The sequence below is a fragment of the Sus scrofa genome, chromosome 11 (genome assembly GCF_000003025.6).
Source record: "Sus scrofa isolate TJ Tabasco breed Duroc chromosome 11, Sscrofa11.1, whole genome shotgun sequence".
In the NCBI taxonomy this organism is placed as follows: Eukaryota; Metazoa; Chordata; class Mammalia; order Artiodactyla; family Suidae; genus Sus; species Sus scrofa.
Genome location: NC_010453.5, coordinates 71,520,905 through 71,538,012, shown reverse-complemented (window position 1 = coordinate 71,538,012; position 17,108 = coordinate 71,520,905). Strand labels below are relative to the sequence as shown.

At 42.7% G+C, this 17,108-nt stretch overlaps 1 long non-coding RNA gene across 1 annotated transcript in view; it reads left to right on the top strand.

Annotated features, from left to right (window-relative positions):
- LOC102167506 overlaps positions 1–5,554 on the top strand; it is a 167,478-nt gene extending 161,924 nt beyond the window's left edge. The window contains exon 3 of the long non-coding RNA XR_001299668.2: positions 1,622–5,554. This is a non-coding gene — a long non-coding RNA (uncharacterized LOC102167506). The remainder of the gene's footprint in view (positions 1–1,621) is intronic.

Below are 17,108 nucleotides of genomic sequence, written 5' to 3'. Positions count from 1 at the left end.
CACTCAGATAACCTCCTAGGTGATGTGCTCTGACACAGAGAGCATGTGCTGTTGGGCTTGCTGTTTATATTTTTGGAACCTGAGTCAGCGTGCTTGCATAGAATGGCCAAGAAAACAAAGCGAGGGGTCAGGCTGAGACAAGACTGGGAATCTTACTTCCCAAATTCCTGACTTAAAGAAAACAGTGGGGACGAGACAGGAGAGTCTCTCACCCGTCAAGAGTGCGTGACTGAGGGTGACCTCGAAAGGTCTCAAGCGATCTGAAATGTTGTTATTGGTAAGAATTATGCCTACACATGATCAGCGCTTTATACCTTGCATTTAGTCATTCATTCAAGAACAAACCTCACTGTGTGGCAGAACCACCAGAATAGGATGCCTGCCTTCAAGGATCTGGGCTCTTTGCTGATTTGATCTTCTAAGATCGCTTCAGGACAGTTTGGCAGCCCCCATCACCCCTGGGGAATAAAGCCTAAGGTTTCCAACTTCAGACTTTGGGATTTAACCGCAAAGCATAGGGTAACATGATGAGCTCTTCCAGCTTCGCTGTATTCATAATAGTGTTCAAAGCATCATCCATCTTAGGGGGCATAAGAGTCAAGGTTGAGCATAAAGGGATTCATCGTAGGAACTGGCTGACGTCATTGTGGGCATGGGCTAAGCGTGAGTGAAGTTCCCAGGGAAACAGTCGGGAAAGGTGCCAGTGGGCTGGAAGCCCACGGACAAAGGCTGACGCTGGCTGTCCATCTGCAGGCAGCCGTGTAGAAGGATGGTCCAGGGGAAAGGAGAGCACCAGACACCAAGCAGCTGGTCGGCATCTCTGAGCCCGTTTCAATAAACGCCTTGCAACTGATAAAATCAGGCCGCCCAAGTAACCTCCCCTCTGATTAGCAGGAAGTCAGCTGATCAGGGACTTTAATTATATCTGCAAAATCCCTTCACGGCAACGCATGCACTGGTCTTCGGCTGAACAACCGGGAAAGATTTGTGTGCTGCAAAACACCCCCTGCCTCACAATCCAGCTCCCAAGAGAATATCACTCCCAGCCCATCCTCCCCTGAACTCAGGAGAAAGAGACACAGGGTCAGTCCCTGTTGAGGTGACTCAGCAAAAAGACATCCCGTGAGGTTATCATGAAGCTTAAGGAGATGGTACACATAAAATGCCTGGAGAACACATAGCAGGTGGAACTGCCATTTAGCAGATGAGAAAGTCAAGCTCAGAAAATAGGCAAATAGGAGTTCCCGTCGTGGCACAGTGGTTAACGAATCCGACTAGGAACCATGAGGTTGCGGGTTCGGTCCCTGCCCGTGCTCAGTGGGTTAACGATCCGGCGTTGCCGTGAGCTGTGGTGTAGGTTGCAGACGCAGCTCGGATCCCAAGTTGCTGTGGCTCTGGCGTAGGCCGGTGGCTACAGCTCCGATTCAACCCCTAGCCTGGGAACCTCCATATGCCGCAGGAGCGGCCCAAGAAATAGCAACAACAACAACAACAACAAAAAGACAAAAAAAAAAAAAAAAAAAGAAAATAGGCAAATAAAGTGACCACCCAACGGGTGGTCTGTAGGGTTGAACTTGACAGTCTGCTTCTTCTCACCCACAACCCTTTGTTCTTGCCACAGTCACCGCTCCACCGCTTGTGTTCCTTTTCCTGGCTGAGGCAATCCACAGGAGCGCAAGTCAAAAGTCAGAAGTGAGTACCACTGTCAGGTGGGCAGATGAGAGGTGAGATGTTTGGCCATCCCCAGGGGCTCCTGGGCAGAAAGTCCCCCCAGCCCTAGACTTCAGCATGGGACTGTTAGACCTCTGAGGCCTCAGACACTCTTACGTGGCAGGCTGCATGCTCCAGGCTTCTCCCTCAATAATCCATCTCTTCTTTGCGAGCTTCTGCAAAGCTGACTCTAATATAAATCTGTTTTCATTGTGTTGCTTGATCTTCTTTCTAAGCAGATTTCACTTTGGAAATGTTTTGTTACCTCCTTTCAGTTGACTATTTTTAGGCTACAAATTCAAAATTTATGAACCAGCCTTTCAATGATTCAAGACCAAATTTTGCTAGGGAGGTTGGAGTGATTTTTGGGTGGTTAAAAATGAGCAACAAACACTCTTCACCCACTATTCTTACTGAGAAGTAAATAATAATAGACATAAATGCGCACAGAACTCAAACAAACTGTCAACACAAATTAATTCTCCTGTTACACTTTGGCAGGGAAACAGAAGCAGCCATTTGCCTTGTCTAGGTTCAGCCTCCTCCCTAGACATTGTCTCAGAAGTTGCCAGAACACCACTGACACTGGCCACCCATCTTCTCCGTGCTCACATAAGGCTTATAAGACTGAACTTGAAAATACCCACATGCTAAGACGTCAGTCAAAACGCTACCCCAAAGTTATGTTATTCAGTGACGCAGCAACAGACTCCTAGTCTTCAAAGCCGCATTGAACCATCTCCAAGTCACCAAATATTGATGAAGCTCCTCTTATGTATCAGAAACTCTTTTTGATGCTGAGATTAGAGCTGAGAACAGGACAAACGGGGTTTCCGCTCGTAGGCTTACTTATATTCTGCAGAAGCTCTAGAGACATTAAACTAGTAAACAAGTATGAGACACTTCACATTTTGGTGCAGGCAGCTAAGAAAAGGAACAAGGTGATCCAATCAAAAGTGATTACGACTCTAGTTGTGACTTAAAAACGGAGAAACCTTTCTCCAATCCAAAGAAGCACTACTGTATATCCTTTGATAGAGAAGATCATTTGTCAGTACTATCAACAATTCTACATTGATGCATTTTGTTCAGAACTTGCATCCCAATGTAATGCTATACATTTCTTAAATACTTATGCCATCACCAAAAGAAACACAGTGTAAAAGGAATGTTAGCATTTAAAACGAGTAGCTAACACAGTACTTCTCATACACAAAGGAAATAGTATTTAAAAGATAGATGCCTACTTAACAATCCTTGAGGGAAGACTGAATATTTAAAAATCAAGAACAAACCGCATTTTAGCCAAAAGGAGAGATGGGTGAAGAAAACGCCCATGGGTCCAGGTAGATGCAGTCCAGAAGAACTCAGTTAAAATTAGCCAGATTACAAACACTCTGATTTTTTGCATAGGGATGAAGATGCTCTCTGATGGGCTATTTAGAAAAGAGGGCACTTGCATTGTTTCAGAGGCTGATGTGACAGTGACAGATTTATAGCAGATTAAGGAGCTCAATTTTATTTCTTCCTCACATCTACATAATGCTGACCTATTTTTGAAGTCCATGTCCTTAGAAATTTTCTTGTCAGTGGCTACAGGATATTAGCAGTCAAGCTATTTTATAAATGACAAGCTTGACTTTATTTTTTTTCAACCCAGTGTATTAGCCCATTCATCAAAAATACACATAAAAGGCAGTCTCGCTAGGCTGTAGAGAAAACATACAGCAGCGTGGGTGCTGAAAAAAAAGTTCAGCTCAGCCAAAATTCAAAATATTAACTCTCAATTTTCTTGGCCACAATTACTTACATCTTTCTCATCTTAAAAAAAAAAAAATACCAAGCCTTTGACATCATGTAAACAATTAAGAAAAAAAGTCCCCACAGTATTTCTTCTAGATACGTAAATTGCTTTTGCTGCTTTAAGGTCCAATTTGGGACTGTGGAATGAGGCAACCCGGCAGTATATCCTAACTCATTGAATCTCCTCAAAAGCCCTGCAAAAGAATTACCTTCATCATCATCACCACTATCATCATCGTCCTTCCCAGTCTATAAATTAGAAAGTTCAAGGAATTCATCCAGGTTCGAAGAGCTAATGCAAGGCAGAATGGTGATTTTTAACTACAAGCCTTTTGACTCAAAAGTCCCATGAAAACTCTTGACTCTTCTGCCGAGACCTCCTGAATACTTCATCAACCTGTCTAAAAGCACCTAACTCTCCACTCTCTATTAGAAATCCGTATACAGTGCACGTATGCCTCCCCTCTTAGCTCTGAGTAGAATGCGTGCCTGATGGTTCCTTGCAGTTAGGGGTTTATTTAAAAAAGACGGAATAACTACCACAGTCGCCACCGCTGTAATCAGCCTGAACACTGTCTTCGATCACATTCTGTACCCGGGATCGCATGAGGTGTTTTAAATCTTTTTTAAAATTGAAGTCTGGTTGATTTATAAGGCTTTAGGTGTACAGCAAAGTGATTCAGTCATGCTATGCAGGTCCATTCTTTTTCAGAGTCTTTTCCATTACAGGTAGTTGCAAGATACTGAATATAGTTCCCTGTGCTATAGTAGTGCTTTGTTTTCTATCTATTTTTTTATACAAAATAGATGTATATCTATTAATCCCAAATTCTTAATTTATCCCTCCTCCCTCTTCTCTCCTTGGAGTACCATAAGTTGTTGTCTATGTCTGTGAGCCTACTTCTATTTTGTAAAAAAGTTCGTTTGTATCATTTTTTAAGATTCCACATGTCAGTGATATCATATGATATTTGCCTTTCTCTGACTTACTTCTAAGTGTTTTAATTCATTTTAAAATATAATCCTCAAGTTAATCCCAAGTAATGTAAATACCAACAGTATTTCTATTCTTTAAATAGGAAAACTGAGGCTGAAGGAAGTTTCTTTTCAAGATAACAGGACAAACACAGGAATAAATTTAGTAGTATTAAGCACATCATATACACATATACACATATTCTTTTCCTTTCGAGGTTACAGGATTTTGAGTATAGTTCCCTATAAAATATAGTAGCTCCTTGATGTTTACCTATTTTATAGGTAAAAATAGCCAGACTGTGCATATATCTCTAAGGTGGGGCTGATAGGATTTTCTGACAAATTAGACATGGGGGATGAAGAAAAAGGAGTCCTTAAGGACAACACTGAGCAACTGGATGGATGGAGCAGCGCGTAGAGAAAGGAAGGTCAAAAGTTTAGTTTAGTTAAGAACCAACATTTGAGACCCCTAGGAGATAAATGGAAGCGGTGAGTGGGCAGTTAATTACATGAGTCATAAATACCCAGACAGGACAGAAAAATTAGGGCGCTCCCGTGATATGGATTACTGAAATCCACGAGACTGAGTGAGCTCAGCAAAAGAATGAGTCTACACAGCGAGAAGAGCCCCAAGGGTTGACCACTGAGCCACTCCCCAGCTTAGAGATAAGAAAGATGTGGAACCATCTGTAAAGGAGACAGAATCACGGAGCAGGGAAACCAGCGGAATGTGTGTTCCTGGAAGCTGAGTGGAGAGTGACTTCCAAAAAGGAGGCAGTGATGACCTCGTCGGATGCCGCTGATGAGGCGAGCGGGACGCCACCTGAAAGCTGGTGTTGGATTTTGCCCTGGCACTATCCCTGGAGACTGGCCATCCAGCTTTGCTGGCGTGAACGGGGTCGAGATATTTAACGGCCATTTGAGTGACGTGTCCTCCTTCACGGGGCCCTGGGATTTTCTCCCAAGTATTAGTGCCATGAAAATAGCTGACTTGGGGGGAACCATCGATCGTTCTAATTGCAGATGTTTTTGCTCGGTATTAAAGGAATTCATCTGGTTTCAATTATCAGGCCTTTTTTTATTGGATGTTTGTTTTTGTGTTTATGTGCACATGTACGTGTGTGTGTTTTAATTTCCAAACCAGAGCTGCTTTGATCCTAGGAAAGAGAACACTCAGCATTCCACCCCGATGAGTATTGTGGCTGTGAGCCCTGTATTTGCTTTTCTCCTCCCCGCTGGCTGAAATTCTACGGGGGCCAATTAAACTGCCTAGGCCGGCATCAAACACAACATACACTATCTCGACATGTAGGTGATTATAAACATCCAACTATATTTTAGCATAAGGACCGAGCTGTGCATGGGGTGTTTTCACTCTGCATGAACTATCTTTTGAGTAGAAACACATTGTAACTTGCGATGTACTTGGGATCTCAGGAGTATTGCCTTAAACTCCAGGAAGACACCTGCGCTGAACTTCCTCCTCATAATTAGTGAGGTCAAAACAGTCCCCTTAGGATGTGTTTTTCAGTTTTTGCCCATTTTCTGAGGCCCACGGATGAAGTCTGATGTATGACTCACTCACTAGAGTCATTATTTAAAAAAAGGGTAAATAAAACATTTTAGCCATGTCTGAAAACGCAGAGGAAGGTAATTCCTGTTGGGGGAAATGGGGCCCGCACGTTAAGCGTAGGACAGTACAGACTTTTGCACACCTCACGGGAATGCTTTTCTCAACCTACTCTGAACAAACATATTGGAAAATTAGGTTTTCATTGAAAAATTGCCTCCCTTGAAAATGCTGGAAAGGGCTAGTGCGTTAAATAAGGAAATCGTGTTGTTCCCAAGTTAGATCTGAATCTACATTTCTTTTCTCCTTTGTGATTTAGAAAACAAGAAACAAAAAAACAGCCAAAAAAAACCTTCTGTTAACTCCATAGATGTGCAAAAATGCACAAAGGAATGCTAAAAGCGTTCAAGTTTCTGGCTGGTGGACAGTAACAAACTGGAGAAGAACTGCATCTGCTCAGGACGGGGGTAGAGTTGGTGGTTGGTCCTGGCGCGGGCCGTGAGGAAGGCCCGGCAGGCTGCTTTTGTCCGTTTCGGTAAGTGAAAATGAGGTGATCCGTGGAGTTAGAGAGGAGTCGGGTTGACGGGTGTGTTCCTGGGTGCTAACCTGTGCTTGGAAGAGGGCGACTCCACCCCGGATGCTCACCGGGCTTCCAGGCCACCGAGAGCATTCAGCACCTCTCTTCCTGGAAGACTGGCCATTCCTTCCTTCACTCACTGACTCGTGTACTTCCTCAGTCATCCTCACTGAGCACTGCTAGGTGCCAGGAGCTCTATTTGTCTACCTCCAGCAGAGGGTTTTTTTTTTCTTTCTTTCCTGTAGAATGCTTTTCTTTTTTGTTTTGTTTTATCATTTTTTTAAATTAAAGTATAGTTGATGGGAGTTCCGTTGTGGCTCGGCAGGTTAAGAACCCAACTAGCATCCATGAGGATGAGGGTCTGATCCCTGGCCTCGATCGGTGGGTTAAGGATCCGGCAGTGTCACAAGCTGCAGCATAGGTCACAGACGTGGCTCAGATCTGGCGTTGCAGTGTCTGTGCTATAGGTTGGCGGCTACAGCTCCAATTTGACCCATAGCCTGGGAACTTCCCTGTGTCGCAGGTGTGGCCCTAAAAAAAAAAAGTTTAGTTGATTTACAGTGTTGTGCCAGTTTCTCCTGTATGGCACAGTGACCCAGTCATACACATATATACATTCTTTTTCTCAGACTGTTTTTCATCATGGTCTATCCCAAGAGACTAGATAAAATCCTCTGTGCTGACAGCAGGACTTCATTGCTTATCCATTCTAAATGTCATTGTTTGCATCCACCAACCCCGAAGTCCCCGTCCATCCCACTCCTTACAGAAACAATTTCAGAGCAAGCAGAATGGTAGGTGGAAGCCGCGACAGACCAAAGAAAGGAGACACTGTACCCCTTGTGGCATCTCCTCACACACTTGCCGTGGGTGCCTGTGAGGGCCCCCTGCGCACAGCCTGCACAAACCCCCAAGTTTGCCGGTTCTTACCTCAAAGGTCACTTCTCCCCGACCCTTCCAATCTCAACTGCCTCCCCCGTTATCTCCGCTTAGCCCTGCCTTAAGATCCTCTTGTAGCATTGGCACAAATTACAATGTGTATATAACCTTTATGGGTGGGTTGATTCAATCAGCGTCCCCAACAACCAAGAGGACAGCTTGTTGGATTTGGTCACCACGATACACTCCATGCAAAGCATGTCATCGGGCACACACATTCAAGTAATTGGAATTCATAAAAATTAGGAATAAACCCATTTTACAGAATTCCTTTCTAGGCAGTGTACTTTGTTTCCTAAAAATTTGCACTATTTTTTGGGGAGTTCCTATCACGTCTCAGTGGTAACAAACCCAACTAGGAACCATGAGGTTGTGGGTTCAATCCCTGGCCTCACTCAGTGTGTTAAGGATCCGGCATTGCCATGGGCTGTGGTATAAGTTGCAGATGCGGTTTGGATCCCGCGTTGCTGTGCCTGTGGTGTAGGCCAGCGGCTATAGCTCTGATTTAACCCCGACCCTGGGAACCTCCATATGCCGTGGGTGCGGCCCTCAAAAGACAAAAAGAAAAAAAAATTTTTCACTACTTTTATCCTTTATAGCTTCAATACTATATTTTCTATCCACTTGGCTTTTATTCTGGATAATTTGCACAGGCATGGACTTTTTTTCTAGCACTTTCACCCGGATGTCCAAAATCTTCCTGAACTTAGATCTCCAGAGTTGTTTCTGCTATTTCCTGTATCCTGTTATAGTCCCATGTACAAAGTCCTTTAAATACTTGTGATAGACAAATGGGGGAGGGGGTTACCTTGAATGAAACTACCCAGAACGGATGCTTATAAATTCATGACTGAACATCAGCACAGAGCAGAGGTCTCAACCCAAGTCACATCAGCAGCTCTTATGCACCTGCTAGTTTCTTCCTCTTCCCAACAGCTTCAAGGCTTTCCCCCCATCCTTAGCCTCTTGCATCCTTTCAGTTAGTCCAGGTTGCCCTGCAGCATCCTCCACTTTTTTTCACTTTCTGCTGTACTTTCTCCGGATACACACAGCACCTGGCTGCCTCGTTTTCAAATTATTTCCATCAGCAAATCTCATCTCAAAATTCATGCATACGAAAGCTAAAACTTCTTGCGACTGAAGAGAAAGTATATGGAGTGAAATCTCTGTATATTTGAGTTCTATTAGGGGAAATTGAATTTTCTAATGCTTGATGAGATCCACACACCATATGGTAGCAACCTCTGGGCTCATTCAGCCTTTCAAAAATGGCAGCTCTTTCTTATTGCTTCTTTGAACTGTCGTCCCCATTATCATATCACTCATTGAATATCTGCTAGGTGTCAGGCACTACAGCAGACGCGTCACAGTTGGTTCACGGACAGCCATTGACCTTCACTTCCCAGGATACCACGCTGCCTTGGTTTTCCACCTTCTCAGCTGCTGCTCCCAGTCTCTAACTGACCACCAAACATTTAGTATTTCAGGATCAGTCCGAGGCCCTCTTCTCTATTCTTCTTGGCCATGCATGATTTTCATCCAGACCCATGGTTTTAAATATGCATGGCCTTAAAATGTATATCTCTAGCCCCTAAATCCAGACTCTCACATCCAGCTTCCTAAAATCTCATCCCTATTATCATGATAAAAACTGTTCTTCGCCTGGTATTTACCAAATCCTCCAGCTATCCCATCACCCACTTGCTCAAACCAAGAAACTCCAAACTACCTTTACTTCCTCCCTTTGAATATTTATTCATTATCAGCTCTCACTCCTTCTGGTTCAAATTTTATCTTGAGTCTGTCCACCTTCCCTAACTTAGATGCAACCCCCTCTATGCCCAGCCGTGCCCCACCTGCACACGTTCAGATCCTCTTGACTAAGTCCTTATTTCCGCTGCCGACCGTAATCTATCTTCCATCCAAGTAGCTAAACAGGTCCTATGTTAAAAGAGAAACCATGTCGCCCCATCGTTTCTTACCTTTTAATTGCTCTCTACTGTTTTTACAATTAGATCAAAACATCCCACTGAGTCCTGTGACTGGAGATCTGGCCCTGTCTCCACCCGTCCCCTCCCCTGCTGCCACCCCCTCCCGACCCCACTGTACTTGAGCTTCTCCAGCCTCCCTTTCGGGTCCTTGAACCTGGCAGAATCCACTCTCCCCTGAGGGCTGGCAAGATGCAGAAGATGAAAGATTCTGCTTCCTGGGAGCCAAATGCCCCGACATTTAAAACACCCTTAACTTAGTGTTGATCTTGAAACTTCATTTCCTTGTTGTGTCTGCAATAGGAAACTGATTCTACATTTGTCTCTCGTACGACTGCTTCCTCAAAGTCAGAATTGGGATATTCTTGCCCCCTAAGACCTCATGGCACCTCAGAAGTTTGCTAGATGAGTGAATCAATGAATCAGTGAGTCAATCAATAGAGGATGCATAGGCACCCAGCCGTTAGGACTTTCCTACCTTTCCAAGAAAGGTAAGCATCAGTGTCTCACCTTCTCCCCAGCTTTCTCTCACTTGGTCCAGGTAGTACTGAAATAAGAGCCCTTAGACTCAGACTCTGCCCATCTATTTATTAAATTCCTGACCTTAAGCAAAAAGCGCCTCTCGAAGCCTTGAACCCTTAATTTTGAAATGAAAGATTTGGACTAGATTGGTTTTCCAACTCTCTAAATGAAGCAAAGATTTTAAAACGAAATTATATAATGAGCTGTAATATGTTAATCATTTAAACATGATGCTGCCTTGGTTGAATGGACTGGTGTTCTTGGAGCCCTGCCAATCAGTAAACAACTCTGTCCCCGCCTCTAGGGAGCCCAGAGGCACCTCCATAGATGCCGAGGGCTCTGCAAAGCCCAGTTCAAAAACCACCAGACTCACAAAGTCTCTGAGGCCCTGGGTAGATCTAACATTTCATGATTCCAACTCTGAAATAAACAACAGATGTTGCCAACTAAAGCCGAATGAAATGTATTCATGCTCTCCTTTAAAAATTAAATGGAAGACTTTTCTCCCCTTTAAAAATCAAGCAAAATTCATTGCTTGGAGTTCTGACAGAGCATACAAAGAGCCTTTTAAATGCTAAAGAACATTCATAAATGACTTTGTCACAAAGTGTTATAAGATTTTGCAAAACTGAGCTTATGTAGGTTTTTGCTGACTTGAAGTGTTATTGATTAGAAAATACCTTCCACCCTCTGGGCCCTGCGTGCCTCAGAAGGTTTCAGATCCAGGAACTCGCGTCGGCTCACCTATGTACTGGAAAGGTCAACCCGCCGTGGAAACCCATTAAAACACACGCGAACATTCACTCAGCTTGGAGGTTGAGAGTGGCAGATCCAATCTCACCCAGAGCTGCACTGCAGCCTCCAGGAGGCTGATGTAATTCTCCGGCGACTCTGTGGTTTAAACGGAATTGATTATTTAAAAATATTAGATACGGCATTGCTTGCTTTTTCACATTACATTAAGCGCTCCCATACAGAGAAGCAGAAACAAAGTAGATGAATACCCAGAGCCGTGCGCACTGCCCGCCTCCCTCATGCATATGTATGCGCACACCTGCACACGGGTGTAACACACATACAAAGAGGAGTAACAACATTAATAGCTTACATATGTGCGCAGATTTACATTTGTAAAACGCTTCAATCTATAAAGTCCCTTCGATCCCCCTAAGAACCCTGTAAGCTAGGTATTTAAGAGCTTCTATGTACCAAAAAAAAAGTACACTTAGTAATTTTCATACACATATCTTATTTAATTGTTCCCATACTGCAGCTGCAAAGATGCAGGGTCTGAGAATTCAAGCGGCTCGTTCAGCATCATGACACCAAAAGGGAGGATTAGTGAATTCAAGCCAGGACTATTGAAGGCAACCTCATTCCTCCATCAATTCAGCTTCAACTAAGTCCCCAAACAGAACGCGGGCTGGTTCTTTTAAAAGTGCATTCTAATAGAGCAGTTCTTCTGGACTGCTTTTCTAATGTTAAGCTACCTTGCGACAGGTCCACTCACCTCCACCATGTTGGATGGCACCATTTGTGACAAATGGGGTGATGTCAGAGCTGAAAACTGGGTCACCTAAGGTCCACTTTATTGACCTTGACCTCATTCACCCCATTGCCCATCGATAGAAGGATGGTTCTGACAAAGACTAACACTGGAGCAGTGATTTGCATCTGCCTCCAAATATCCCACCTTCCCAGTGGAACGGTAACCTCAATCCCTTGCTTTGCGGTCCCTTCACTGCAGTTGATGTTATATTTTCTCTTCCATGTGATAAGACATACGATCTTCCCTGTCTCTTTAATATACAGCTGGCAGGATTAGCTGACTGGTCTTGTAGGAACAAGAGAAATGCAATGACTACCCTCGGTGGTTTAGAAACTTTATACTGCTGGGTCTCATTAGTAGGACATCAGCCAAGAAATTTCATTCACATACAGCTTAAGCCCATTGTGCAAAATCTCGAGAGCCTGCCACAGCTTGGAAGTTGTGAAAACGATCCTGGATTAAGCTGTTCTGTGAGGAAGGAATGAGAATTGCCCAAGATAAACTACCAGTCCTGTAACTAAATGGTACAGAGCTTCTAGGAAAGAAGAAAGATAAATGGTTTCCTTGATTACAAATCTCTCCGTCTTGTAGAAAACCTATTCTCCAACTCAGACCATGCGATTGGAAGAGCACCATCTGCCACTGGCTCAGCTCTAATGAAGCAAGAGTTCAATAGAGCAGTGATGGATTCTCTCAGAGGCCCCATTCATCCTGGGCAAGGGATTCTGACCCTTCCCGCAGCAGCATGCCTCTCCTCGGCTGCCATTGCTCTACGTGGAAGGTGCTTTTTCCTAGAAAGTAGGACAAGGGCTGGAATCCAAAATGTGGTGCCGCAGTCCTGCTGTTGGTCCCACAACCTACTGGGTAGCTCCTGGCAGACCTGAAAATTACCCCGGGTCTCAGGTTATCCATACGCGGCGTTAACACAAGTACCCCAGAAGTTCTTAGTACACAGTTAAATGTGCAGTAACTAAAGCACTATACATTCCTGAAAAGACGCAATGCTAGAATAATGGTTCTCCACAAGGAAGATGACTGCTTGTGTTTAATTCCTTTTGCTGCAAGAGGAGAACTGACACAGGATTGACTTCTAAAGTGAGTTTAAAGCCTGCCCCCGTCTCCCAGGAAGGGCCCATTCACAGCTACATGAGGCATCTGTGGGAATGTTCTTTCTAGATTTAGTTTCTAGATTTAGTGCCTTGTACACATGTGAATTGATGATGCTCACATTGTAGTTCTGTCTTTTTGAAACCGAGCAGGACCCTGTGGGGCTCTTGGGCACAAGCCTTTCTGTGTCCCCCACTTCTTATTTTTAGGTAATAAGCTTCAGCCTCGTGACTTTCCCTGAGTGGCTAAGGGCAGGTTCAAACTGTTGCTAATCAGGGAAGGGAGGAACAGTCAAGAAATGGGAGTGCAGCCTCGGGACAGGGTCCCCGTTCCTCTTCAAGGAATATGCATAACAATGTCTTTGAGTCCTCCTGCAAAACTAAAACCTCCAACAAATAAAAGCCAGAGAGGAGGACCACCAGAAGCAGTCCCCGGAGCCGTAAACACCAACTTTGAAGAAGAATGAGCGCTTACATCTACCCTTATCTGTGGCTTTCTTTTCTAAACACAAACTATCAAGTCACTTCCTAATTTCTCCCAAGGGAGGATGCAGTCTTTAGGGCATTAGTCTGCTGTGGGCTCCTTTGCCTGGCAAAGTAATGAAGCTATTTTTCTTCTCTTTCACCCAAAACTCTATCTCTGCATTTCTATTCAGCACCAGTGGACGGAGGGCAAGTTTTGGTGTCACCTTTTCTAGTAACTGTATTTCTTAACCTAACTCATTGATGTACCCACCCACTTTCTGGGTATCAATTCAATAGAGATCAGCAAAGTCTCTCTGGTAGGAAAAGTGCGAAGGCAGAGAGAGAGGGGAAGAGGAAGCCAAGGGGAGAAAAATTAAAGATGCCACGATAATAGCAAAAACACTCTGAGAAAGAAAATTATGATTCTTCTTTCTTCCATTGTCCTGGAAATAAGCACATTCAATCATGGTTAAGGTGAATGTATTTTCCAAACCAGAAACTCTTGGAACAAATAGTCTCACTAGGAGCCTTAGTACCACTTCTGAGGATGAAATATGCTGTAAAAGCTATAATCCGAGTCCTGAAATAGGAGTGTCTAGAACACATCATAGATCTGGAGTCAACAATAAAGTAAATTTTAAAATGACACTGTCCAGGAAAAGCCAAAGATGTATGTTCACTAAGTCATACTCTACCATAAAATTACTATTTTATATCAATGCAATAGTGGGTGGAACTGACTGCAAGACCTTGAACACTTGGTCTCCGCAGGCATCCACTGCCACAGCTGGAAATTGAAGGGAATGCATTAGATAAACTTTCAGGTCTCTTCCTAAGCTAATATGCTAATAAATTCTATAAATTTACTCTCTATGCTATTACAGTCTTGCTTCAAAAGCATAGCATGCATGCACACACACAGTCACTTACCCATCACATTCATTAAGCTTTGCATTTGCCAAGATTATCTTTACTATGGCAACTACCCCTGATCTTTATCCCCCATATGTTGGTCTTTTAAATCAAAAACAACTCTGGGTCTTTGCCCAATGAGATAATAGGATGATGTCTAAATATTCAATAAATAGCCAGAATGCACACTTGCTCAGACCTCTGGATTCTTTGGTCATCACAACTCTCCATCCTCCATGTCAATTTGTAACTCCACAATGAAATGAAAACATCCAAACTCAAGTAGCCCCAGCTCCCAGAAATTTAGCCAAAGCTGGTTTCACCACCTTCTCTCTACTTTCTGCCAATGGAAAGAATAATGGTATTATGTTATTGCTTGGACTGGTAAATTCATATCCAACAACCAGGTGGCTCTTCTTCAAGCCCCAGTTTTTCTACCCATAAGTAGAAAAATACTATACCTTATACCTAGAAGGTATGATAATAGTATCTACCTCATACCATTGTGAGGGACAAATAAAATAATGAGTACAAATACTGTAGCTGGTACAAACTTTATTCTCCAAAGTCATAAAATAAGCCCCAGACTCTGAAAATAGCCTCTGTCATCAAGAGATATTGATGTTGGTATTGTCTCATCCTCAGTCAGTCAGTCTCTGGCTGTCCATTGTCGAATGCCCTGTTTCCACGATTAGGTGCTAGTCCACCAATGACTGTGCAAAAAAAATGGCTAAAGATAGAGAGGTAGCATGAAGGTCCCTGAGATGGATCCCATGCCTACAACAAGAGATTATTGCAGATGTCCAGTGGCCTCAGACTTAGGAGAATACATGTTTTTGATAAGAAAACCAGTAATTCCATTTTGTATAAATTTAGTAGAATTATCAAAGATGTAGACATAGATCTACTTACAAGGTGATTATTTACGTTTATTTAGAATAGTAAAATCCAGATTCTAAGCAATGTGATGTCATGTCAGTTTTACATGTCAACTTGGCTAGGCTGTGATGCCCACTTGGTCAAATACCAGTCTAGATTTTGCTGGGTAAGTATTTCTTAGATGTGATTAATACTTGATTCAGTAGACATTGAGTAAACCAGATTATCCTCCGTAACATGGTTGGGCCTTTTCCAGGTGGTTGAAGATCTTAAGAGGATGAAGCATTTTGCTTAAAACATAGAAAGTCTTCAAATTTCAGACTCAAGAAGGCATACCAACTCTTCCCTAACCTTTCAGTCTTCTGGCTTGCTGCCCTACAGATTTCAGACTTACCAGCCTCCACAATCACGAGTTAATTGCTTAAAAAAAATCCTTCTCTCTCTCCCTTCCGCCCTTTCTCCCTCCCTCTCTCTGTCTCTCTGTGTCTCTGTTTCTCTCTCTCTTCATTAAAAAGTAGGTAACAGATAGATAAAAAGATACATACATGATAAATAGCTACAGAGATAGATTGACCATATCCTATTGGTTCTGTTTCTTTGAGAAGCATTACTAATGCAAGGAATGTTCACAAATATAAGGTCGAAATATATGAAATTGCTGCTTTTGTTCAATTCAAAGCAATTGACTATTGGCAATTTCATCTAGTTTGATGGACATACACACACACACAAATGAATGCTAAAATGAGGGGAAAAATGAGTATTTGCTCCTTAGTTTGTAAGATTATGAATGATTTTACTCTCTTCAGTTTTTTTATCTTTGTCTAAAATTAATACATAATATTTTAACATTAGAAGAATATATTTAAATATTAGTCAATCTAAAGTCTTTTTTTTTTCAGTAACGTCATAAAACCTGAAATAAATTAAGCCATTGTAAATCATTAAAGGTCTCCTTTTAAAGATTACTGCTATGTGGTAGCTATTTTATTTATTAATACCTTAACAGAAGCATAAAGTTTCTGAAATGTGAGAGTATGTGACAGACTAGCAAATCCTGCTGAGTGAGAAAACAGTGAAATGATATTCTAAGCAAAATGCCTTCCCTGAGGTAAGTGGTTTTAGGAATGGGAACTATTGTAGAATGTTCAGGAAAGAGATGCAGGGTACTGCAAGGAAACTCTAGAAAGTTCTAGGAGAACAGAAAAAGAATGAGGATCAGCTACTGGAAGGAAGATAAGGCTTTGAAATCACATACCTCACAAGTGGCTTGGAATCAGTCATGTGTTGGTAGTAAAAGGAATATGGTCCTGGTGACAAATTCCCAGGAAGTGAAGGCAACAGAGGCTGCTTTGCTCCAACTCGCTTGGTTTGGGTTGGGTTGGGTTGGGTTGGGTTGAGTTTTTAAACAGAACAATGCCCAAGACCAATAAAATACAAATATTACTTTTAACAGAGCTCTTAGAAGTAAATATTTACTGTTATTTTTGCAAAGCATTAGAGTGTTGTGTCAATGATAGAAAATATTTCACCTGAATTTCAAGAATATTGAATTTTTTTTTACAATGATAAAGCTATTAGAGGTTTTCCTGCTTAATGGAAACTTCTGTCAAATGCTATGAATGTTTGTTGTATGTGATGAAATTGTAACTCTCAATTACAGTTAAGACTATGAAAAATGATCCATTGATTTAGCTTGGGGATTCCTCTTAAGACTTCACAAGTCCTTTTAGCATCTGACTGAGGCCTCTTGCCAGCCCCTTTTCTGGTATGTGAAGCCATCCACTAAGCACTCTCACACACCTGCCTTATATAGTTTAGACTGATTGTATGAATGGCCCCAATGTTGCACACCCACCTCTGGCAGTGCTTTTCTTCACTGACCCAGTGACTTGCTTGAGCCAACTTAATACACATTTTGGCCTCCTCTTCTGCTCCTTTGCCTTCACCTTGACATCATGCCTGGGCTACCCTGCCAAAGACACATAAAGAAGACACATGTCTCAGTTGCCCTAGCTGAAGCCTTGACTGAGAAAGAGGCCATATAAGGGCAGTAAAGCCATCTAGGCAAGCAATAAAGCAAAAATCAGTGTTTATTGTTGAATTCCAC